Here is a 23,689-nt window from a genome sequence, read left to right as displayed (position 1 = left end):
GCCATCTCCAGGCAGGATGGCAACACTGCTGTCAGCTATGCAATGAACGCCGCAAGACACTGCCATGGACTGCAGGTGGCTTTGTCCCTTTCAAGACTAGAGGGTCCCAAGTTCAAAAGGAATGTATCATAAGCAAAGCAAAATCTCAGTTCCCGTTCCCTCACACTTCTACAGTGCACCCTTGCGTCGGATGAACAAGTCGGTCCGAGTTCACCCCACCACTCCTGCTAGGTACCCTGTACCATGTTTCCTTCAGCCAGACAGAGAACACAGTAGACCCTCCCACGGGCTTCTGTGATGTGGCAGGCTTTGCAAGCTCCTTACACAGTAGCAAACACAAAACCCGTGAACAAGAAGTCATTTCTGGTCTTAGTTTCAAAAATCCACCGGACGTTTTCAGAGTTCAGGGCGAGACTTCCCATATTATTCAGAAAGCCTTTCCCCCTCTCCTCCATGTCTCTCTTAGGGATAAAATCCAAATTCCTCTCATTTCTTAGGTGGAGCAATTTAGTTCTCTTCATCCTCTACTGCCAAACTTGGCTCCCGAGTTCGCTTAGCTGAGCCAAACCCCACAGGGAGTTCCGAAAACAGCCTCTGTGGCTTGCTGATTAAGTTTCTAGGACAGAGGCCATCTGCCTTCCCTATATTCATCTATTAGAAGCCCTTTATGTCTTTTCCAGGCTGAGTATACACACGCAGATATACCTGTGTCCACAAAAACACAGAACCTTCTGTGTACTTTCCCAAACAGGTTAGACAGAATTTTTCCCAGCATCCTCCAGTCTAACCTAAGCCCTCTTCTCCCATACAAACACCAGTCCTTGCCTTCAGAGCTCCCAGCATTCCTCTCACCATGAGTTTATTCACCTATTAAGTCAACATTACTAAAAGACTGCCACATGCCAGGTGTTCTTGGAGGTTACAAAGACGATTAGCACGTGGCCCCTGAACCCAGGAATCCAGATCATGGGTAGAGGGTTAGAGAAATAAGCACACATATGTAGCCTGATGAGATGAGATCGGGGGGCCTGGGAGAGAACATGGAGGACAACTGATGCAGTTACCGGATATCGGGAGGCTTGAAGGCTGAGCACTTCCTTACAGAAGTGTAATGCAGGCTTTCCCACCCGTGTATAAGTCCCCAGAAATAACGACTTTGAGATTCAATTATCTTACATTTATGAGTAAATGCCTATGCCATACGCTTAGGCCTGTTGCCCAGCCCGGCTAGCTCATAACTTGATTAGCCCATTGATTCTATTCTAAGTCCCACCACGTGGCTGATTACCTGGTCTTCAGTTTCATGTGATGACCACCTTCCTCTGTGTCCTGATGCATCTCCCATGCCTGACTCAATCCCAGAATTCCTCTCTCTCTCTCTCTCTCTCTCTCTCTCTCTCTCTCTCTCTCTCTCTCTGCTGGATGTCCCACCCTCTAATCTTGCCTCAGCTAGCTCAGTGGCCATAGGCTTTTTATTGACAGGTGATGCATCCATACAGCACATAAGAGGTTCTCTCTACACAGAAGAGTGGTGGCACAGGGGGTCACATCTAACCTCTAGTATTTCACCAGGCAGTGAACAGCACAGTCAGGCTTTACTTAGTAAAGAAAATGATAGAACCCCTAAATTCAGAAGGAATAGCATGGTCAAATAAAGGTGTCTGGGGAGGTGAGACTTAACTGGAGAGTGAGGGGGCATGATAGTAAACGTTGGCGGGGGGGGGAACCCACTTACATTGAAAAATGAGGAAGAATTTGATGCTCATGATAAAAAAAAACAGAAATCTGGCATGAAGAGACACAGAGGCAGGTGACATAAAATGAGGCTGGGAAAGCAGGCAGTATTTATTACACACACACACACACACACACACACACACACATACACACACACACAGAACTAGCACAGTGACATGTAGAGTCGGGGAGAATGTCTGCAAAGTAAAGCCTGCTGTGGTTATCTAGGTTTGAGAGCTTTGGGGTGAAGATGACTCAGACCAGCACATAGGTGGGCCTGGAAGACCTTGTATATCCGGTTGGTTGGTACAGGAAATAGAACTTAGACATGCAGGCATGTAGCTCAGTTGGTGCAGTGCCTGCCTAACATGTACAAGGCTCTGGGTTTGATTCCCGGCATTGCATGAAACAAGTGTGGTGGAGCACACCTGTGACCCTAGTATTTGGGCAGTAAAGAGAGGAAGATCATAAACTTGAGGTCATCTCTGGCAAGTTTGAGACCAGCCTGGGATACAAGAGGCCCTGCCTTTCAACAACAACAACAACAAAAGAAACCCAAACAAAAGGAACACAAGAATAGGCTAGCAGACCCATACTCTTGGGACTGCCTTAGCCTTATAGAGCCACCACCATGGCCAGCACAGGGCCCTGTGTCAGCGTAGATGGCACTGCATCAGACAGATGTGGCAGCCAATGTGAGCCCCATACGGATGAGGCATGGCATCAGTTACTATTCACATGCTGTGACAAAGGACATGACAGATGTTAAGGAAGGGCTTATTACAATTTACAGTCTAAAGGTTCAGCTCACCACCTCGGCAGGGAAGACATGGTGACAGGAGTGTGAGGGACCTGACTTCACTACAGCCGCAGCTAGGAAACAGAGATGAATGAACTCCCGAGCTTCCTGGGATTCTTTCATTCAACCCAGGACCCCAGCCTGTGGTCCAGTCAGGGTGGGTCTTCATTCAGGGTGGGTCCTTCCTCCTCAGTGAACCTTTCTAGAAACACTCTCATAGACACACCCACAGGTGTGTTTCCGTGGTGTCTCTAAGTCCAACCAAACTGATAATGAAGATAAGCCACCACAGGCTAGCCCATGACAATGAAAAGAAGGGCCAGATGACATCCCGAGTGTTCTTAACTTCGCCTTACCTTGGCATTTTTAACACTTTTATTGATTATTTAGGAATTTCACATCATGTACCCTGACCTTGCTCACCTCCTGGTGTCCCAAATCCATTCTTCTCCCCTGTGGCATCCTGCCTCACCCCCTTTAAAAAGGAAGAGAGAAAGAGAAGGAGGAGGAAGAGGAGGAAAAGTAGGAGGAAGAGGAAGAGAAGGAGGAAGAGGGAGAGAAGGAGGAAGAGAAGGAGGAAGATGAAGAGGAGGAGGAGGAGATGAAAACCAAGTTCATTTTGCATTGTCCATGTACCCACTGGATCATGGTCAAACTTCCAGTGGCCAGCCCCCGAAGAGAAGTTGAGTCCTTCTCCACCTGACCCCCTGCCAGAAGCCATCAACTGTGGAAGCCACATTACAGCATTCCCAACACAATTTTTTAAAGTTCTCCTTGATGGCTTCCTCTCTAGGCTGTCACTTTTGGTAGAGTGGGGTGGAGGTAGGGGTTGTCACAGAGGCCTTGTATGTTCCTCTCTCCCAGCTATGCATCTGCAGTCATTGATACCGCTGCAAGAGTAGCTTCCTTGCCCTTCACAGTGAGTGGGAGCACGGGTTCTAGGCTTCCACATGGTTTCCAGCCACAGCACTGACCAAGAATATCCACTTGGTCTCCAGCATCAGCCGGGGACCTCTGCCTGGTCTCTGGTGACAGGTATGGCCTGTGGGCCTCCATAGGGTCCTCTGCCAAAGCACAGGCCACTCACCAGGATGGCCCCCGAGAGAAGCACGGAGGTCTTTCAAGGAGGCGCAGTCCCATAAACAGACCTTTCTTCCTTCATCTCGGCCATCCCTCCTGTCTCTGTTCAGAGCCAGGGTAATCGTGTGTGCCTGGGCACTCGTTCAAGGATTAGTCTGAGCAAGCTCCAGGCTGTTTCACACCATTCTGCCTACCCTACTGGGCAATGACCGGCACCTCTGTGAACCAAAGCCTTCCTTTCTCACACCTGTCACAGTGGCCATGTCTTCAATTTCACCTTACACATATTACTCTTCTCTTCTGTCTTTTCTGTCTCTCAGCGTGTATCTGTCTGTTGTAGTGGCATTGGAGGCTGCAGTTGTCTCACAGTGAACCTTTCTGCTCAAATTACTTTGTTCATTACAAGGAGTCATTGGCCCAGCTCAAGACCTCTGGCTTCTGTTACATCATCAATATTGAACCCTCACTGAGACTCCTCTTGGATATCCTGGTGATACTCAAAGTCATGGAGATCCTGCCACTCTGGTTCTGTGGGCTGGGCCCCTTCATGTGCTCCAGCAGCACATAGATGGACTTGATGTTGCAGTGGGCCAACTCAGACCCCTGGATCTGTTTCTAGGTGGTAGCTGCATTGGTCAGCCTGGATCTCCACTCTGAAACCCCTATCCTGCCTATCTTGTCCTTAGAATGCCAGATGAGGGGCAGGGCCAGCGCTCCCACACTCACCCTGCCTAGCAAGGGGGCCTGTCTTGGCATTTGAATGACAGATGATGTCTTTGAGCTGAGTACCATTGTGGTCTTTTGGCCTAAAAGGGACAACGGACCCTGCCAATTTGAACAGATTGAAGCTCGAGTGGTCAGTTACTTTAAATTAGCTGGTTATACAAGTACTGCTTATATGGATGGGAAGCCACGGAAAGCACTTGGGAGAGGAAATGTCAACACCAGGATTATGATCGCAAATGAATTAAAGGACAAAATGTGACTAAATCCAGAGAGGTTAATTAAGGGGCTGTATTAGCCAGAAGCCCTTGTAGCATCAAGTGAGAGAAAAAAAACTCATAATAGCTTAAAACTTGTCATGGCATTGTTTACTCACAGGAATGAGAAAACAAGGTTAACACTGAAGGTACTTGGACTTAAATTCCAGGCTTGTCCCGCCCTCTGCTTCTCCACCCTCTACTGATGGGAAGTTTATGCTGATTGCTCCCTCTTAGTGGCAGGTGCACACAGCTCCAGACATCATAATCTTATTCAGAGCAGGGAGAAAACAAAAACCAAAAATTTCCCAGAAGCCCATCGTAGACAGCTCTTTTTACTTTATTGGTCAAAACTGGGTGGTGTTTCCCTTCTAACTGCAAGCAAGGCTGGAAAACTGGAAGAATGGGGGTGAGGCACACAGCCAGCCTGAAACACAGTGAAGATGGGATGGATCCCAAGAGACGTTCTGCTGGGTATGAAATACCGATGGCCACAGAAGCGGGTGATGGCAGCCCAGGATGCAGGAAGTGGAGGCTACAGAGCTTGGTAACAGGAAGTGGGGAATGAGGGAGCAGAGAAGTCAAGGATACCGTGTGGTCTTCAGCCTGGCCAATTGATGGGTTAGGGTACATGTACTAAGATGGAGGATATGCCAGGGGATGGGGGGAAACACAGGGATGGGGAAGACTGAGGACAGTTTTAGAACTCAGGTGTCTGTACGGTGTCACTGTGGAGTCCCCCAGGTATTAATGCCAAGTACAGAGGCGGGTGATGGCCTTGAAAGCAGGCTAAGAACTCGAGCATCATGGGAGTGACAGGTGGGTGAGTGTGTTAAAGAGGATGCTTGTACAGGGAGGTGCGTAACGTGGACAAGGTTGGAGAGAGACAACTCATGCGCCTGCTGAAGCAGCAGGAAGCATGGCTACTTTAGACACGAGAGCATGCGGGCTCGGATGTCCCAGCTCCCCCGCTCGCTCCCTGTTGTTCTTCCTTCTGGAGATAAGCCATACTCGTAAACATCATTCCACTGTATCTTCCTGATCATCCTTTGATGCAAGTCTATTATTGATCCTGTTAGAGATGAAAAAACCGGAGCTTAAATGTGGTCTGCCCTCACTCTAGAGAGGACCAACATTTTGGCAGGCTGTGCACCAGGGGCAAGGATATGCTCTCTGACCCTCCCTTCTTTTGATCTGTGGCCACAGTTAGCGAGGGCTCTCCAGGAAACTGTAAGCTTCCTCTTTCTTGCTTGCTTGCTTGAGGCAACTCACGGATGGTCAATTAGGAGCTAAATGCTGTTTCACTTCTTGACAATTTTCTATCAGTCACCTGAGTTACCACTCTTCAGTGACTTGAGTTGTGAACACAGGATTGGTTTAGAGAAGGAAGAGGGAAGGAAACAGCTGTCTTAGATGACAGCATTGCTACCAGGGCTGATAGACACATCACAAATCAGACTGCTGCTCCTCCCTCAGATCTGGAGACCCTCTCACCTGGCAGCTGTGGGCTTACAGATGGGAGTCCACACCAAGCCTCAATGGAGGTGTGTGCAACAGAAGAGGGGATGCTCAGTTAGCAACCGGAGAAGGTTCCATTTAGGAAGGAGTAACAAAACCAGGCACAGGGGGTTGCCGAGAGGGCAGACGGCTAGCATCTGCTGATTCTATCCAAGCCTGCTGTGGTCAGCTGTGTGGTCTCTCAGGGCCACCTTGGCTGGCGATGAAGTTATTAGAATTACAGTTGGTGGCTGATGAGAAGACAGGGACAACAAGACATCTTTAGTACAGCAGGAATGTGACATCTGGGTACCAACAAACTGGCTTTTCTGAGGGACATGAGGAATTTAAGAACAGGACAGAGATACTCCAACATGGTCCGTAAGGACTCAGGAGCACATCTTGAAAGATTTTATTCATCAAGTTTAATATAATCAGGTAATTTATTTCTCTGTGGGGATGCCATGCTGATAAAACCTTAGCCAAAGGCAAAGGCAGACAACCTTTTAATTTTACCCTCTGCAATCTTATCACATGGGAATTTCATTAAGTCTTTGAAAATACTGAGAGTGCCTCTTAAGCTTTCTTTGATCATTTATGTGAACTCAGAAAGACTGAGGGGGACTCTTCAGGACCACTGGCCTCCGAGATCCCTGAGGATCATCCTCGACTCATGTGCCTGAACCCTTGCTAGCCAAGTTGTGGTGTCTCCATCCTGTTCTAGCTGATGGAGTCTCTCATGAAAGCCCAGACTGCATTCCTGCCTTGCTTATCTACCGGCCAACCCTCCTCAGGGGCAGCCTTCCACTCCCACCTACCTCCCTCTCCATCCTTCACCTTCACCTCAGTTACTTGCTATGTGACCTTCTGACCCCTCTGGCTGGAAAACCTGTCACTCAGTCTAAGAGACAAGCTCAGGTCTTTTTCCTAAGTAACTCTGCTTACTAATGAACAGAGATTAGCGGAGACTGGACTCATGTGACCAAATGCTGGGGAGGGGGTGAGCCAACATGGACTTAGGGATGCCAAAGATCAGGGAAGCAGGAGAGGAAGTATTCATGGAATTCTACCTGAAGGGCCAAGAGAGGAACCAGGGAGCATCCCAAGTATTCAAGGAAGACAGAGCAGGCATGGGGATGGCAAGGCCTGCAGCCCCTGAACAGCTCACTGGCATGGCTGGACTTAGTGCACCCTCTCTCTGCCTTCCGTATATATTTATATTTATTTATTGAGTATATATTTATATTTACTTATTGAGCATCTTTTCAGTGCCAGGTAACCTACAAGGGAGTGGGAACAAATGTGAATCCGACGTGCTCTGACTTGAAGGAGCTCATAGGTTAGTGGAAGATGAATATTTGGTAGTCCTTGTTCTGTGATCTAGTTCTTTCAAAGCTAAATACTCCAATCCCAGCCTTGTGACTGAATGCTCTCCCACCCCCATCCCATGACATCAGGCCTAAGAGCAGCCTGAATAAGTCTCACACAGGCCTCCTCAGCCTGGCGTCTATTCTAGCTCCCTGCCTGAAGATAGTCAGTGTTTTTCTCCATCTGTTCTGGAAGCTGTGGGGCTTTCCTGCCTAAGCCTGGAGACAACACCAGATGACCTCGTCCATTGCATGTATCTGTAGGAGAACGAAGTCCATGAACTCACCCTTCCCCGTCCCTGGTCCTCTTAGGAAGGATGAGCTTGTGCTTCCAGGGAGAGGATGAGATAGTTCTGTGTGCCTCACCCTCGCCACCCTGCAGGAAACTAGGTCTGGACAAACCGTAGGGGCAGACTCAGAAGTTTGGGCAGTTAATGGAAAACCCACAATAGAGTCATCACAAAACGCCCCTAAGTAGATTAACAGCCTTGGTAGAACTTGAGGACTGACATTGCCTCTTAAGTTCCAACAACCTTTACCAAATCCAGAGATCCAGTGAAGAGTTCCCACGAAGAAGACTCGGTTGTCTCTGTAAGGGGCTCATGGCCATGTTTCTGGGACAGAGTGAGCTATCTTCCATGGAGTAGTGCAGAAGACCTACAGAGCAAAGTAGGAGAGGTGCTGTCCTCTAGGAGTCTGGACATGGGTGTGGACTGTGCATCTTTATATGCTATGTCCATTTTTTTTTTCAATTTAATAGCAGAAGGTTCATTTCCCATGGATATGACCTTCCCAGACAAGAGTGCTTGTCTTCACAGTACTGGGCATGTGTGAAGCAGACCTTAAGTACAATCAGAAAACAGTTGGTTATCCCCGACACCCCCTAACATCTGTGCCATGACAACTCCTGTGGGCATATGGCCGATCCGATCATTATTGTAGCTTGCAGTGTCCACAGTGCTGGGTAGCACTGATCTTTACTCCCTCCCACCCCAGCAACCTACATAGCCCCTTCCATTAGTATGAAAACTAACGAGCAAGGCAAGGAGCTTCTCGGCCAATACCACTGATGTCTTCATGTCCTGTGTCCAGTGCTGTGGAGTCTTCAGCAACAGGGTCTGATGCTCAAGCTCTGGTGGACAGCCAAGAACAATGGCAATAGCTCCCATTGCTTGGGGATCCTCTGGGACTGACGTCCCTGCCTCACAGCTTGAGAGGCAGCATCCTGCACCTGGCTCGGGGCTGCTTATGTGTCAGCCTATGGCTGTGAGAGGAACAGCATCTTCTGTGTAGAGTAGTTCAGCCAATCTGCTCTAGAACCTGGTGGAACGTGGTTAGATCACTGGGGTGTCTTCAGAAGAGATCCATGTGTCATTCCCAGGACTCCAGTTAGGTCCCGAGAGAGTGAGCTTTTCAGGAAAACAAAGACTGCTCCTTTTTGCCACGTGACTTCTTGTCTTAACCCATGATCTCTCTGTGGGACATGTCCCCTCTATGACGTGACACAGACAGGGGATCCTCATTAGGGCTGATATTTAATCTCGGAAATAGTAAGCTAAACAAATCTCTTTCTCAAACACCTAAGCCTCAGATTCATTGTTACAACAGAAAGCAAATCGATACAGTTTGTCTATCCTGCACCCTATTCGGAACTTTTCTCTCTTACTGGTCTAATTTTCTTACTGGTCTAATTTTCTTACCAGTCTAATTTTCTGAGCGTCTCTCTTGGCATCCAGCAGAGCAGGCTCTCACTGAACACAGGATGAGTGACTGAGCATGTCATAATAGCATGGGACAGGGGTTGGGCTTTTAATGCCAAAAGTGTTCCAGAAAGACCAGGAATTACTTAAGTACAAAGGTTTGTTTTCCTCCTCTCTGTCTGTGCAGACCAGCAGGGTGGCTGGAAAGTTAATCAAGATTTATTTGAGGAATGAGGAAGTAGGCAAAGAAGAATCTTCTAGAATTTGTTCCCCACTCTTCAGTTTGAACAAGTCACTTCCGTGGGGGTTAAATTGGGAGCACTGGTATGCCAGCTAATATGAACTGCCTTCCTCTCAACCCCAACTTGCTGAGTTGTTTACAAAGCAGCTACTGGGGAAATTCAATTCTTCCAAGAAGCTACCCCTAGGAAAGCCCCTCCCAGCACACATGGTGGACAAGGAGTACATTAACTTGAGAAAGTGGCTGCTGGCAGGCAGTGAACCAGTTCTGGAAGCTGGTACCAAAGGTGTGTTGTTGTGCCTGGCTGGAGGGCAACCACACGGACCTGGCATTGATCATGTCCTTCCACTCTGCCATAGCAGAGGTGGGGTAGTGGGGGCGGAGCAGGCAGACTGCGGAATCAACGGGTTATTACTTCCTGGGCTTTCGGGTTCGGCTGTTCTGTTGGGCCATTGCTAGGTGCCAGGTCACCTTTAAGGCCAGCTCCCCCTATAGGCAGAGCCCAGTAAGTGTATGGAAAACAGAAGAGAAGACCTACTGGGTATTGGCTCCTGTCCTTAAAAGACCCTGGAAGAGAGACCATACAGGAACATCACAGGGTACCAAGTCCAAACGCCAAGGCCAAAGCCATGGCCATGAGGAGATCAATTTCGAGATGGAAAGGTCACAGGTAGGGATGATCAAGGCAGAGCACAACCCCACAACCAGTATGGAAGGGGCTGTGCTGTCTTCACTGTGAAGAGTTTAGGGGTATCCCTGCAGGGCACACCAGGGGTGGAAGTTGAACTCAGTATATGGGGCAGTGCAGTGCCTGGTCCACGCTCTTCTCTGACCAAGGGAATGCAACAATGCAGTTTGGAATGAGATAAGATCATGAAGTGAAGGAGCCTCTTGGGCAGAGAACTGGACCATGGCCTGTCACCCTGGGCCTGTCACCCGCCAATCCATTAAGTGGCTTACAGCCAGTCTCTCTAGTCTTCTACCTCAAACTCACAGGAAAGGCAGCCTTTGGCCTGGGAGAAGAGGAGGAGGCTGCTCATGCGGAATCACCCAGCAGCTCCATCTCAGCCTCAGTGTGACCTCTCTCAGCTCTCCAGGCTGGGGCCATTCATCGAATGCTAGAAGGTCAGTAAACACACAGCCCATGTCCCTCTCTGTGACCACAAAATTGAACTCCCCATGCACCGCACAGTCTCTGTCTCCTTTATCAAAACAGACAGGAGACTGGCAGGCTGGCGCCACAGACTGCATCTCACAAAATAAAACTGGCCAGAAATCATTGTCAGGCCTGGGCTTGCATTTAAAATGCAGCTGTGGCACTCAGAATGACGGAGGTGGGGCCGAGAGTGGCAGGCTCAGGTAAGTGTGGGGCTCTCAGGGGACACTGTGACTCAGTGAGGACAAAAGTGTATGGGTGGTGCCCTTCAGCTGAAGAAGTGAAAAACGTGCACAGTGTGCTGAGACCCTACCCTCAGGGTAACATAGTTACATACCACCCTGGAGTTGCCATTTTGCAAAAGGGGAAACTGAGGTACTGTGTGACCTCACCCAAGATCTCCTCCTGGTTAGTAAGTAGTGGAGCCCAGAGTAAGCTGAAGTAGGCTCTGAGAATGCACAAGTGCTGGGAACAGACGATCAGGGTCAGCACCATCCGAGCTCTGAGCACTGTCTCAGTGCTCTTGGCCTCAGTGCTGAGATCACAACACAAGGCTTTTCAAAAAGCAAAGTGGACACATTCAAGTGTCACCTTCAGAAATGGTGAAGAACATGTGCACCCCCTCCGCTATTTCCTCTCTCACCGTCTTCTCAGGCTCCACAGCCCACAGAAAGGGGACCATCCAACATGCACCCCAAAATCCATTCCCCTGTCCAAATGTCATCATCGTCCGAGGCACATCAAATCTCACACCCCTAAATCCCAGAATGCTTTCCAGCACAGGACACTATAAGCCTTCCAGTCTTTCCACAGGCTCCTCCTTCCACAGGCTCCTCCTTCCATAGACTGTCCTTCTTCCACAGGCTCCCCCTCCCTTCCACAGGACCCCCTTTCCACGGGCTCCCGCTGATCCCACATCTGCCTCTCCACCCCAAAGCACTGGTAGCTGTCACCCTGACCCTGAGACTCCATTCTCTTCAGTTTCTTGCCCACATCAAGCCACTCTTCATCCAGGAAACAGAGGACTTCTAAACCCAGTAGGGTCCTGCTGATTCACTGCCCTAACCTTCATGCTTCACAATCCACTTAAACTATGACCACCGTAGCTCCGATCTGGCCAAAAGTGCAAACTCGGGCCCACGTAAGGAAATTCTGTCACAACTAGAAACAAAACAAAACAAACAAAAACCCTCCCAAGCACGTATCTGTCTACGCATATACTATTAATCCCACGAGTGTAGGAGACCATTTAGCTTTGATCACATAGCAAACCCCAGATCAAGCACAGAGGTTCATGGTATGTCTCTCATAAATGTTTGCTGGGGACATGAAGGGCTTGGGGAAGAGGCAGCATGGAGAGCAGCCCTTTGATGCATGCTGAAAGATGGGCTGTCAGCTGTGTCTTCCTCTACTTCAGCCCTGGGACCAACTGATTAAGTAAACACTGGCCTGTTCTGAACACTGGCTACATATTAATCAGCAGGCCACCACCGTGGCTCTATGGGACAGGCACTGTGTTCTTCTACATAGGGTGGGGGGCTGGGTTCCCAGATGGCCTGAGAAACTTGTTAAAGACCCTAGAGCTGGTAAGGTGTGGAGCAGGCTCCGAGCTAGAGTCCATGTTCTGAAGCTCATTTGTGACTAGTATATGGAAGCTTCTAGAAATCCTCTCTGGACCAGTGGAGGGATAGACTCTAGAGGTTGGGTTAGCCAGCAATCTGGGAGGGGCTTGGGCACAGATGGACACAGCTACTCTCTCTGGCCTCCACGGCCTGCCTCTGGTGTTAGCTCTGTCCAGGAGGATGGGCATAGGTAGGAAGGTGTTGAAACGCTTGCTCCCTGGATCCATCTTCTTGCTGTTCCCCAGCTTGTCAGGGCTAGAACATCGATGAAGTCAGTCTGAAAGTGGTGGGCACAGCCATAGGTGGTCCAGACTAAAGTAAATCAGCAGTGCTTCCCTGTGGCCTGCCTCCCCTCCTCTCCTGACTCTCCAGTCCCCTTTCATGCCTTCCCACCTCCAGGAAGCAGAGAGGGAAAAGTCTGGGAGGAACAGTTGCCAGCCAGCGGGAGAAAGGACGCATCACTGGAAACAACAACAAAGTCCCCTTCTGATTTATGGCATCCCTTCTAAGCCAGGAGTTTGGGGATTAAATGAAATCTTTGAGCCTTTCTTGTGGTAGCTCCACACTGAGTTTGTCTGCCAGGCAGGCTGCCTTTGCCTGCCCTGGAATTTTTCAAGTCCACGCCAGCCCAGCTCTGGGAGGGGGTGGAGGGTATTGGTCAAGCAGAGCTGGAAGCACCCATCCCTCTCACAGAGAGGGCAGAGGCTTGAGGGTCTTCTGGGCACATGTTAGAGGGACTGCATCACCTTGTTCCCCCAGCAGGGCTGGGTCTGACAGCCAGCAGAAGGCAGACCAAGCCCTGCAGAGACTGCTGCAGGAGCTGAGGCGGCCCCTCAGAAGGCCTGAGGGAAAGGCTAGGTAATGTCCAAGAAAGATCAGCATGGTGTACTGAGGGAACACTGAGCCCTAAAGACTAAGACAACACAGCAGGTTTGGATGAACAGACGATGTTCCGTGACTTTGAACAAATAATTTGTCTCCTGGTCTTAGTTTCTCATCTTAAGTGAGGGCTCAGGCCAGGGTTCCTCACACCGCTTCCATCTGTAAACGTGGTTTTTAATCAGAACCTGCCTCCCGTTTGCTTTGTAGCCTCACTTCCTGCTTGGTGCTCTGGATCTGGTGTAATTTCCAGGTGTCAACGTCTGCTCCTGTAGCCCATCCACTCGTGAGGCCAGAGACTGCAAGTGCTGCCTGACACCAACCTTTCACCAAGTCTAACCAGTGAGTAATCCACTAATGAACTAAAGAAAGGATTTCTTACTAAACTTACCGTATACCTGGCATGGTGTTTAACTGGCAACACAGTTACACAAAGAAACTCAGGCTTGACCACCATCCAAGAAGCTCACAAGCTAGTGAGAAACTGCCACTTACAAAGGAGGCTTCCAAATATAATCGGAAGTCATCAGCGCTCTACTGGGGCATGGAAGCACTTGGGAGCCGAGCCCTCTTCAGCCTGCCTCTTCCAGTTAGGGAGCTGGAAGAACAATTTGTGTGAGTGGAGACTGAGGTAGTTTAGGACTGCGTAAGAGTCTGTTCTAATGTCTTCTCCCTTTGGATTCTTGCTGCTTTCTCTCTGTTGAAGTTTCAAGCAGCCATTTCTGTTGTGTGGTCACTTTAAGAACAATGTCTTATGCTGTAAGATCAAGAATTGACAGTCAGGTGTGGTGGCATACGCCTTTAATCCCAGCATTTGGGAGGCAGAGGCAGGCGGATTTCTGAGTTCGAGACCAGCCTGGTCTACAGAGTGAGTTCCAGGACAGCCAGGGCTACATAGAGAAACCCTGTCTCGAACCCCCCCTTCCCCCCAAAAAAGAACTGACAAATGGGACCTCGTAAAATGGCAAAGTTTCTATAAGGCAAAGGACATTGTCAATAAGACAAAAAGGCAACCAACAGATAGGGAAAAGATCTTTACCAATCCTAAATCCGATAAAAGGCTAATATTCAATATATACAAAGAACTCAAGAAGTTAGACTCCAGAGAAACAAATAACCCTATTAAAAATGGGGTACAGAGCTAAACAAAGAATTCTCAACTGAGGAATACTGAATGGCTGAGAAGCACCTAAAAAAATGTTCAACATCCTTACATCAGGGCAATGCAAATCAAAACAACCCTGAGATTCCATCTCACACCAGTCAGAATGGCTAAGATCAAAAACTCAGGTGACAGCAGATGCTGGCGAAGATGTAGAGAAAGAGGAACACTCATCCATTGCTGGTGGGATTGCAAGCTTGTACAACCACTCTGGAAATCAGTTTGGCTGTTCAATTTTCTGAGGATCCAGCAATTCCACTCCTGGGCATATACCCAGAAAATGCTCCAACTTGTAATAAGGACACATGCTTCACTAAGTTCATAGCAGCCTTATTTATAATAGCCAGAAGCTGGAAAGAACCCAGATGTCCTTCAACAGAGGAATGGATACAGATAATGTGGTACACTTATACAATGGAGTACTACTCAGCTATTAAAAACAATAAATTTAGCTGGGCAGTGGTGGCACACACCTTTAATCCCAGCAGTTGGGAGGCAGAGGCAGGTGGATTTCTGAGTTTGAGGCTAGCCTGGTCTACAGAGTGAGTTTCAGGGCAGCCAGGGCTACACAGAGAAACCCTGTCTAAAAAAAAAAAAAAAAAAAGGAAAAAACAACGAATTTATGAAATTCTTAGGCAAGTGGAGGATAGGATCTGGAGGATATCACCCTGAGTGAGGTAACTCAATCACAAAAGAACACACATGATATGCACTCACTGATAAGTGGATATTAGCCCAGAAGCTCAGAATACCCAAGATACAATTTGCAAAACACCTGAAACTCAAGAAGGAAGACCAAAGTGTGGATACTTCCATCTTTCTTAGTAGGGAGAAACAAAATACCCATGGGAGGAGTTACAGAGACAAAGTGTGGAGCAGAGACTGAAGGAATGACCATCCAGAGACTGCCCCACCTGGGGATCTATCCCATATACAACTACCAAACCAAGAAATTATTGTGGATGCCAACAAGAGCTTGCTGACAGGAGCCTGATATAGCTGTCTCCTGAGAGGCTCTGCCAGTGCCTGACAAATACAGAGGTGGACGCTCGCAGCCATCCACTGGACTGAGCACAGGGTCCCCAATGAAGGAGCTAGAGAAAGGACCCACGGAGCTGAAGGAGTTTGCAGCCCCATATGAGGAACAACAATATGAACTAACCAGTTCCCCCAGAGTTCCCTGGAACTAAACTACCAACCAAAGAAAACACATGGTGGGACTCATGGCTCTAGCTGCATATGTAGCTGAGGATGGTCTAGTCGGTCATCAATGGAACGAGAGGCCCTTGGTCCTGTGAAGGTTCTATGCCCCAGAATAGGGGAATGCCAGGGTTGGTGAGCAGGGGAAGTGGGGAGTGGGGACAGGATACCAGGAAAGGGGATAGCATTTGAAATGTAAATAAAGAAAATATCTTTTAAAAAAAAAAAAAAGAACGGAGAAGTTCTTCGATCAGGTAGGATCTGGGCATGTGTGTGAGCCTTCCACCTTTCCTCCAAGAAGTCTTCTTGGACAGCCTCGTTTCATTCACTCATGCATTCATTCATTCAACAAATGTGTACTGAGCTTCTCTCCCTCATCATAGGACCAGTGAGGCAGCAGGCACTGAATGTGATTTAGCAGATGATGCCCCGAATTCTGCAGCCAATGGGATCCAGTGGCACAGACCCTCAGTAGCATCTCTTCTGAGTCCCTTGGTGCACCCACCTGCTCAGGCTCTGAAGTGAGCACCTTGTGGGTCCATGGCCCCACAGGCAGACATCAGGGCTCCTTCCGTGTCACTTTCTGGGTGGCTGCCACAGTGCTGGGCACTTGTAAGTACTCAGTGAATGTCTGGATATGTGTGGCTTCCCAAGCTCTTCGAGTTAAGCAGGAAGTTCCCCAGCTTTCCCCAGTCCCAGCACAGCCTTCCACCAAGGAGGGATGCAGAAGCTGAACAGAGAACTTTGGAATGGAGAGGACAGGAAAGGCCTGGGCTGGCTGCCAGTCCCGGATGCCTCTGGACAAGCAGGGGTCCGCGGTCCTCTGGTCCTCTGGTCCTCCGTGTTCTGGAATGTGAGAGGCGCTTGCCAGGGAATCTTAAAAACAAAACGACTCCTCCCCAAACCTTTGCTCTTCACCCTGGACAGAGCCACGCTGGCAGCGCCTGTCGGAGCTTCCTCACAGTGCACGGGTGCCCCTTGGTGGACAAAAAGCCGGCCCTGTTCATGATTCCTGAGGACTGGTGAGCCATTGAAAAGGAGGATTCTGAAGCCATTGTCCCCACAGCCTGTCAGCGGGCCCTCCATGGCATGAGTCTAAGTCCACACCAGAACACTTTCTCTGACGTGTGGCTGGAGCCACGGGCCTGGGCTCTTGGCTGACCACTTATTGTCAGTGTCGGCTGACCTCACATCAGGCCAGCCTGAGCCTCCGTGTCACTCCCCCTCCAAATTAAGAACTGTGACACAATGCATTTGAGGACAGAAGCAGCTGTTTTTTAATCAGATGAGGTCTGGGCATGTATAGGATCCTTCCCCTCTGGCAGGGACTGTGCCAAGCTATCTGCCATACCTGAAGGTCCCAGACTCTGTCAACGGCCCTGGGCAGGCAAGAAGGGCAGAATGAGGGCAGCAAAGCTTTTTAGCTTGTGTCATGGGGGTAAGATAGAAGGTTAGAGGAGTCAGGACCCTGGGGTGCTGTAGAACTTGGGAGCACTCACTGTTCTTTTTTTTTCTTATTTCACAGCAAATAACAGGCTATGTGTGAGGCCCCCTGCCTCTGAATACCTCCCACCCCCATACCCATAGAAAGTCCTGTCCCTGTGACTGATCCTGGGCTCTTGGCTGGCTCCTCCCTTCTTAAAGGGCAAGCGTCCTGGGGAACACTGTCAACCTCCCCTGCTCAGAGTTGAGCCAAAGGTAGAAATAGATGTTCAGGGGCCATAGGCAGCCACAGCGGCAGGAACTGGGCATGGAAAAGGTCAGGTGGCCAGAGATGCCAGGCTGGAGTAGGGGGTAGTTGGAGGGATGGCAGCACGAGGAGCTGTCTACTCCTGGGACAGTGAGGGTACTAGCATTCCCGGGGTGCTGTGAGCTGGGTGCTGTGAGGTGGGTGCTGTGAGCTGGGTGCTGTGAGCTGGGTGCTGTGAGCTGGGTGCTGTGAGGTGGGTGCTGTGAGCTGGGTGCTGTGAGCTGGGTGCTGTGAGCTGGGTGCTGTGAGGTGGGTGCTGTGAGCTGGGTGCTGTGAGCTGGGTGCTGTGAGCTGGGTGCTGTGAGGTGGGTGCTGTGAGGTGGGTGCTGTGAGCTGGGTGCTGTGAGGGGGGTGCTGTGAGCTGGGTGCTGTGAGCTGGGTGCTGTGAGCTGGGTGCTGTGAGCTGGGTGCTGTGAGCTGGGTGCTGTGAGCTGGGTGCTGTGAGCTGGGTGCTGTGAGCTGGGTGCTGTGAGGTGGGTGCTGTGAGGTGGGTGCTGTGAGGTGGGTGCTGTGAGCTGGGTGCTGTGAGCTGGGTGCTGTGAGGTGGGTGCTGTGAGCTGGGTGCTGTGAGGTGGGTGCTGTGAGGTGGGTGCTGTGAGCTGGGTGCTGTGAGCTGGGTGCTGTGAGGTGGGTGCTGTGAGGTGGGTGCTGTGAGCTGGGTGCTGTGAGCTGGGTGCTGTGAGCTGGGTGCTGTGAGGTGGGTGCTGTGAGCTGGGTGCTGTGAGGTGGGTGCTGTGAGCTGGGTGCTGTGCAGGCTTTCCCGCCTTATTTCCTTAAGACTTTATTACAGTGGGGACCGTACCTTCTGTGTTTTGTTTGGCTCAGAATTATTTTTTATTATTTGTTTGTATGTGTGTGTCTGTGTGTCTGTGTCTGTGTTTGTGTGTGTGTGTATGTGGTGTGTAAATGTCCAAGGGGCATGCATGCCCTAGAGCTGGAATTACAAATGGCTGTAAGCTGCCTGGTGTGGGTGCTACCAACCAAACCCAGCTCCTCTGGGAGAGCAAGAGTTTGTAACCACTGAGCCATCTCTGTAGTCGGACTCTGTCCTGCTCAATAGCAAAGGGAGCCAACGTAAGGGAGTTTAAGCATCTTGATTTAAGCACCACGGCAAAGCGGTGGTGTGTGCATTTGAACTCAGGTCTGCCCATCAGATTCCACTTGGTTCCTTAACCCTCAACCAGCAGTTCATCTAAGAGTAGAGGCTGAAGCCGTGGAGACGTGGAACTTGAGGTCCAGACGTCTGGAAACCGAGGGTTGAACTAGGCCTACCTGCCTCTAATAGAAGTTAGATTTCAGTTAGAATACTGCCATGTCTTAATTAGACAGTCAATTGATTTTGAGGGGAAGTTAAGGAACCAACAACCCCCCCCCCTTACTCTTGTCTCTCTTCTTCCATCCTTCCCTCCTTCCCTCTGACATGATTCATGGAGCGACAGCAACTTGTATGGAACGGTGTTAAGTCTAAAACACAAACACGCTTAGGAGCCTGCAGCCCCCATTCTTGGAACTCACGATCCCTTGAGAAGCTCCAGGGAGCAGACGCAGCTGTTCACACCCCTCTCTCTCCATACAGTTTTCCCTCCCTGCCTTACTTCTGCACCCAGGCCCTGTCAGGCACAGTAAGCCCCCATTTCTCCTTGAAGCCTCACCGGCTTTAACTTGGAAACAGAAGGCCCAGTTCCTCCCTTCCCAGAGCCACCCTCGGGTCTGGCCTTAGGAGAGAAGGCAGTGAGCCTTGAATAAACAGGATTGACATGTCTGAGCCTGTGGGCTCTACATCTGGACACAGCTGGACCTGGGGCAGCCCAAATTCTCCAGGTCATAGGTTACACTGAACTGACTTCCAGTCCTGGAACAAACGAACAGTTCCTTGGCTGCCGGCCTTTCTCTCTCATAGTCGCTGCTGGCCCAGCTAACCTCAGAGCCACCACACCCCATTCCTTCCACGCATCAGCACCAAAGTAATGCTGAGGGCTTAGGGCCAGTACCCAAGTCCAGTCCTAAAGCAGCCAGTCGGCTGCATCTCCCTTCCCATTGATTTCTCTATATACTGTATCGGGTCATTTCCCCATCCGTTCCAACCACACACCCCTTCTCTTTCTTCTCTCCTTTTCTTTCTTGTTCTGGAGAGATGAGAAGGAAATGCATTGACAGGAGAGCCTAGGCAGGAGAGAAGATGGACACACTAAGAGGAATGATGTCCACCTCATGGTTGCTGTCGCTCCAGTGAGCCCTTCCTCCAAAGCTTCCATGGAACTATTTCAAGGTGAACAGATCATACCTTCTAGATTATTCTGGTTATCCCGGCTTCCAAACACTTTGTTCCACTGCCAAGCTACAGTGGACTATGAGTAAACTGTCCTAATTTTGAGTTAGGAAATAAGGCTACATATCTCTTCCTCTTGACGAAGCTGGTACATTCGAACTGCATTACATATGTGTCATTCTGTACACATAGCAGGAACGCACATGGACGGACAGACACGCACACACCAAACTAATAGATGGTACAGTGCCGTTAACTGCGTTAGGGTCCACTCTGGTCCTCTAAACATCATAGGTTTCTGCAGGTCCCTATCTGCTCCATATCTGCTGCCATCTCAGCCTCAGCCTCATGAATAATTCTGTATTAGTAGCTAATGCAGCATAACAAATCATGTCACCTACATGAACAGAAAACTGCAACCATCATTTTTATTTGTTATTTCTATTGTGTGGCTGGGTGTGGCCTCTGGGTCTTGAGGTTGTAGTTTAAAATGTCTCTGGGCCTGGGATGTAGCTCAATGGTAGGAAGTGCACCTGCCTGCATGAAGGTGGAGGCAGGAGGAAGGGAAGGAGGGCCGCAGTGTCTGACGGTGCGAGTGGGGCTGGGGAACCAACCTCCAAGTTGGCCGGCTCGGTTGGCAATTTGGCCACGGGAGAAAGCCTCAGGCCCTCTTCAGGAGGGTGAGGACCTTCTTGCAACATGGTGGCTGGGTACCAAAGCATTCAGACAGAGAAAGTCTGGGAAGGCTGGATGTTTTTTATGATCTGAAATATAGATGTCACCCTGTATCACTTCTGCTGTGCTCCCAGTGGGTGGAGCAAGCCCAGGCCTCACCAGTGAAAAGGGAAGAGAGTGTAAATCACGCCCCTCCATAGGAGGAGACTCTCACGGTGCTAAGAGGAGCAGATGACATGGGATCAAAATAAAGGTGTGGGGCTGGAGAGATGGCTCAGCGGTTAAGAGCACTGACTGCTCTTCCAAAGGTCCTGAGTTCAATTCCTGGCAACCACATGGTGGTTCACAACCATCTGTAACAAGATCTGATGCCCTCTTCTGGTGTGTCTGAAGACAGCAACAATGCACTCACATACATAAAATAAATAAATAACTCTTTAAAAAAATAAAAATAAAGGTGTGGCCACAAGGTCTCTGCTCCTTTGAGTCTGTGACACGCACGCACACACACGGTGGAGAACTTACTGTTACTGTGGAGACGACAGTCATCACAGGGGCATGAGCTTCGGGAAAAAATACTGTGAGGTTCCAATTCTTCATCTCTTTGCCCTAAAACCCTACACAGCTTTCTGCCTCTCTCCAGCTCTGTGATGTGCCTTAGTCAAACGAGCATTCTCAGAGATGAGCCATGCAGAGACTTCAAAATTCTTGCTGTTTCCCCTAGGACTCTTGGCACCTCTGAGTTTACGCTTACTTGCTCCTTCTGTGGAGGAGGTCTTGGTTTAGATATAGTTTGAGTTCTCATGAGTCTCCTGTGGTAAGAGTTATTCTCAGTGTTGAGTATTGAGAGAGAGGAAACAGTATTGAGTGATGCTTTAGAGAAGGGTCTTTTGGACAGTGGTTAGGATTTGATAGGATCACTAAAGCAGAGTTCCATGTTTGAGTCGTGGTGTCTTTATAGACAGAGACAGAAGGATTCAGACATGTGCACTCCTCTCTGACTATGTCAAAGTCAGTGTCGCCTCAGAACTCTGCTAATAAGCAGGCTGATACCAGATGGAGTCTCTCAACCATAAACCAGAAGTGTAAGGCAGAATAAAGCGTCTTTTTCTTATAAAATAGCCTGTATCAAAATATTTCATTATAGAAACAAAGAGCAGGCTGATGCGGGCTTTGTAGCAAATTAGATGGCCACCAATCTCCGTTTCTACTTTTGAGGTCTGTGTTGGTCTTGTTAGCTTACGTGATCAAAGGAATCCAGGAGATATGAAGTTCTGGGACTTTCAAGCGCATTTTGAATTTCCTCTCACATCACTTCATGTGCTCTGTGAGATCACTGATGCTCTGGGCCATGCCAGAGTGAGTGTTCTGACCAACAGACTTGGAGCCCCACCCCCAGCCACCCTTGCCTGGTGCCCGCCTTGTGAGGGAAGCCTTCTGCACTCCCCTGACCCATCAATCAGACTGTCACCTGCTCAACGTTAAAATGACCTCAGGTGAGGCCACATGCAGTAGAACCAAGTGGCCAAGCTCTGCCCTAATCTGACCCACAAAATCCAGAAATGTTATAAAATAATTGACTTAAGCCACCGAACTCCTATTTAAAAAAATCTAAGTTTTAGTACATACACACATTGTATGATGACCTTATTCTTCTTTCTCTCTCTCCTCCACTTTTGTGTCCCCCACCTCCTTTCAGTGCCCCTAATTTTCCCAGACCATATATGTGTGTGTATGTATATATGTGTGTATGAATGATTTACATATTATTTTATATGTTTATATAAAATTTGGGAGCCACAGATGAGATAAAACATAGGACATCTGCATTTCTGAGACTGGCTTAATTCACTTAATATGATTATCTCCAGTTGTATCCATTTTCCTGCAATGGCACCATTGGGCTCTTTGTGTTGAGCCACTGTACTCTGAGGTGAAGCAGTGTGCGGCACAGCTCACTGGCATGATATATCAACGCTCTCTTTGTCTCCCTACAAGGTAATCGGGAGCTGAAAGTGAGGAGGTAGATTACTGTCACATGGGGCAGTCAGATGGAATGAGTGAGGACCAACAAACCCCACCTCAGTGACAGTGTTGACGAAGTCACACTGTGAAAGGAAAGCGGGCTAAGAGAGTGTGCTGGGGACTGGCATGTCCCTCTGTATTCACATGTGGGACCCCAGTTCCCAAAGTGACTATATTTGAAGACACAGCATTTAGGAGGTAATGGTGGTTAGATGAGGTCATGGGGTGGGGCCCTACCCCTGTAGGGTCGGTGGCCTTATTAGGGAAGGAAGATGGAGCATCTCCAATCACACACCACTGCACTGGGGAAAGGCCTGGGAGCCCTAGCAGGAATATGGCCTTTGGATAAGACAGGAAACAAGCTCTTGCTGGAACCCAACCAAGCAGACACCTTGGTGTCTGGCTTTCAGTCTCCGAATCTCTATGAAGTAAAGGCCTGTTTATTAAATTGTCCACTGTGGGTTTTGTTACATCGGTCCCATCTGACTGAGACTGTCAGCATCCCCCTAAGCAGGCCTGGGGTGGGGAGCAGCTTGTTTCACCCATTTTCTCTGACAGGAGGGACATCATCCTCACTCCTGCCACACCAAGCATCTTCTAGGAGCCTCTAACTAAATTGGTGTCATACCTAGGAAGGGACAGTTGGAGACTTCAGCTCCATGCAAAGTCTGCTGTGCAGCTGCTTAAACTCAGTGAGTCTCTCAGCAAAATGTCTACGCTTCTGCCATCTTGAGTCATTCAACCCTTCCTGGTTTACTTCAGACCCCTCAGAGGGGGCTCTAGAAGCAAACCTTTGAACAAGTGCCCACAGAGTGGACAGGGAGTCCAGCTTCTTCCTGGCCAATCATACTGCTGTGTGCCACTCTTTCCATTGGCTTCTGGAGACAGGGTAGCTATGGCAACTGCCCTGGAGCTGTTGCTGCTGAGGCCTCTGTCCACCCTACCATTTCCCTGGTGGGAGTGTCAGGGAGTGTGGCAGTTTGGACAGGGTCTGAATAGGGTTCAGGTGAAGGTCTAGAAAGTACAGGTTGCAGCTGGCTGGGACCCAGTAGTGATTGCTCTCCTTTATTTAGAGGGAGTCGATCTAACCCCGACTTTCTAAGCTTTTGTCCTGACTTCCCTTTTCCACTGTCTTTGTGCAGCCATGGCCTCCAAAATCAGAATTTGCCAGATGTAAGGATAGCGCTAATCGAACAATGGAACTGTCAGCCTTCCCACAAGGCACCAACACCTCCAAAGCAGACACCCCTCTTCACTTCCTGCTGTCTACGGGTGGTCTAAAGCCTCCATCTCCGCCTTCTCTCTGGAGAGCAGGACGTATGTGAGTTTGCACTTGGGGGATCAGGCAGACCTGAAACCCTAGCCTGTGTCTTCAAAGCAATGCAACCTGGGTAAGCGGGTAGTGGTTTTTGTTTTGAAACCTGTCCATCCCCATCAGGCTTCAGGGCAATTGTATAAGACCACCAAGGGTCTGGCATACCAAAAGTGCTAGAAGGTGGTATGCAAACAGTCACTGTTTAGTCACTTATATCATTACAACCCATGCTTCT

The sequence above is a fragment of the Mus caroli genome, unplaced genomic scaffold (genome assembly GCF_978045245.1).
Source record: "Mus caroli unplaced genomic scaffold, Mus_caroli_1 scaffold_1, whole genome shotgun sequence".
Lineage (NCBI taxonomy): Eukaryota > Metazoa > Chordata > Mammalia > Rodentia > Muridae > Mus > Mus caroli.
The sequence above is the reverse complement of the archived record's forward strand: the minus strand, read 5'-3'. Positions refer to the sequence as shown.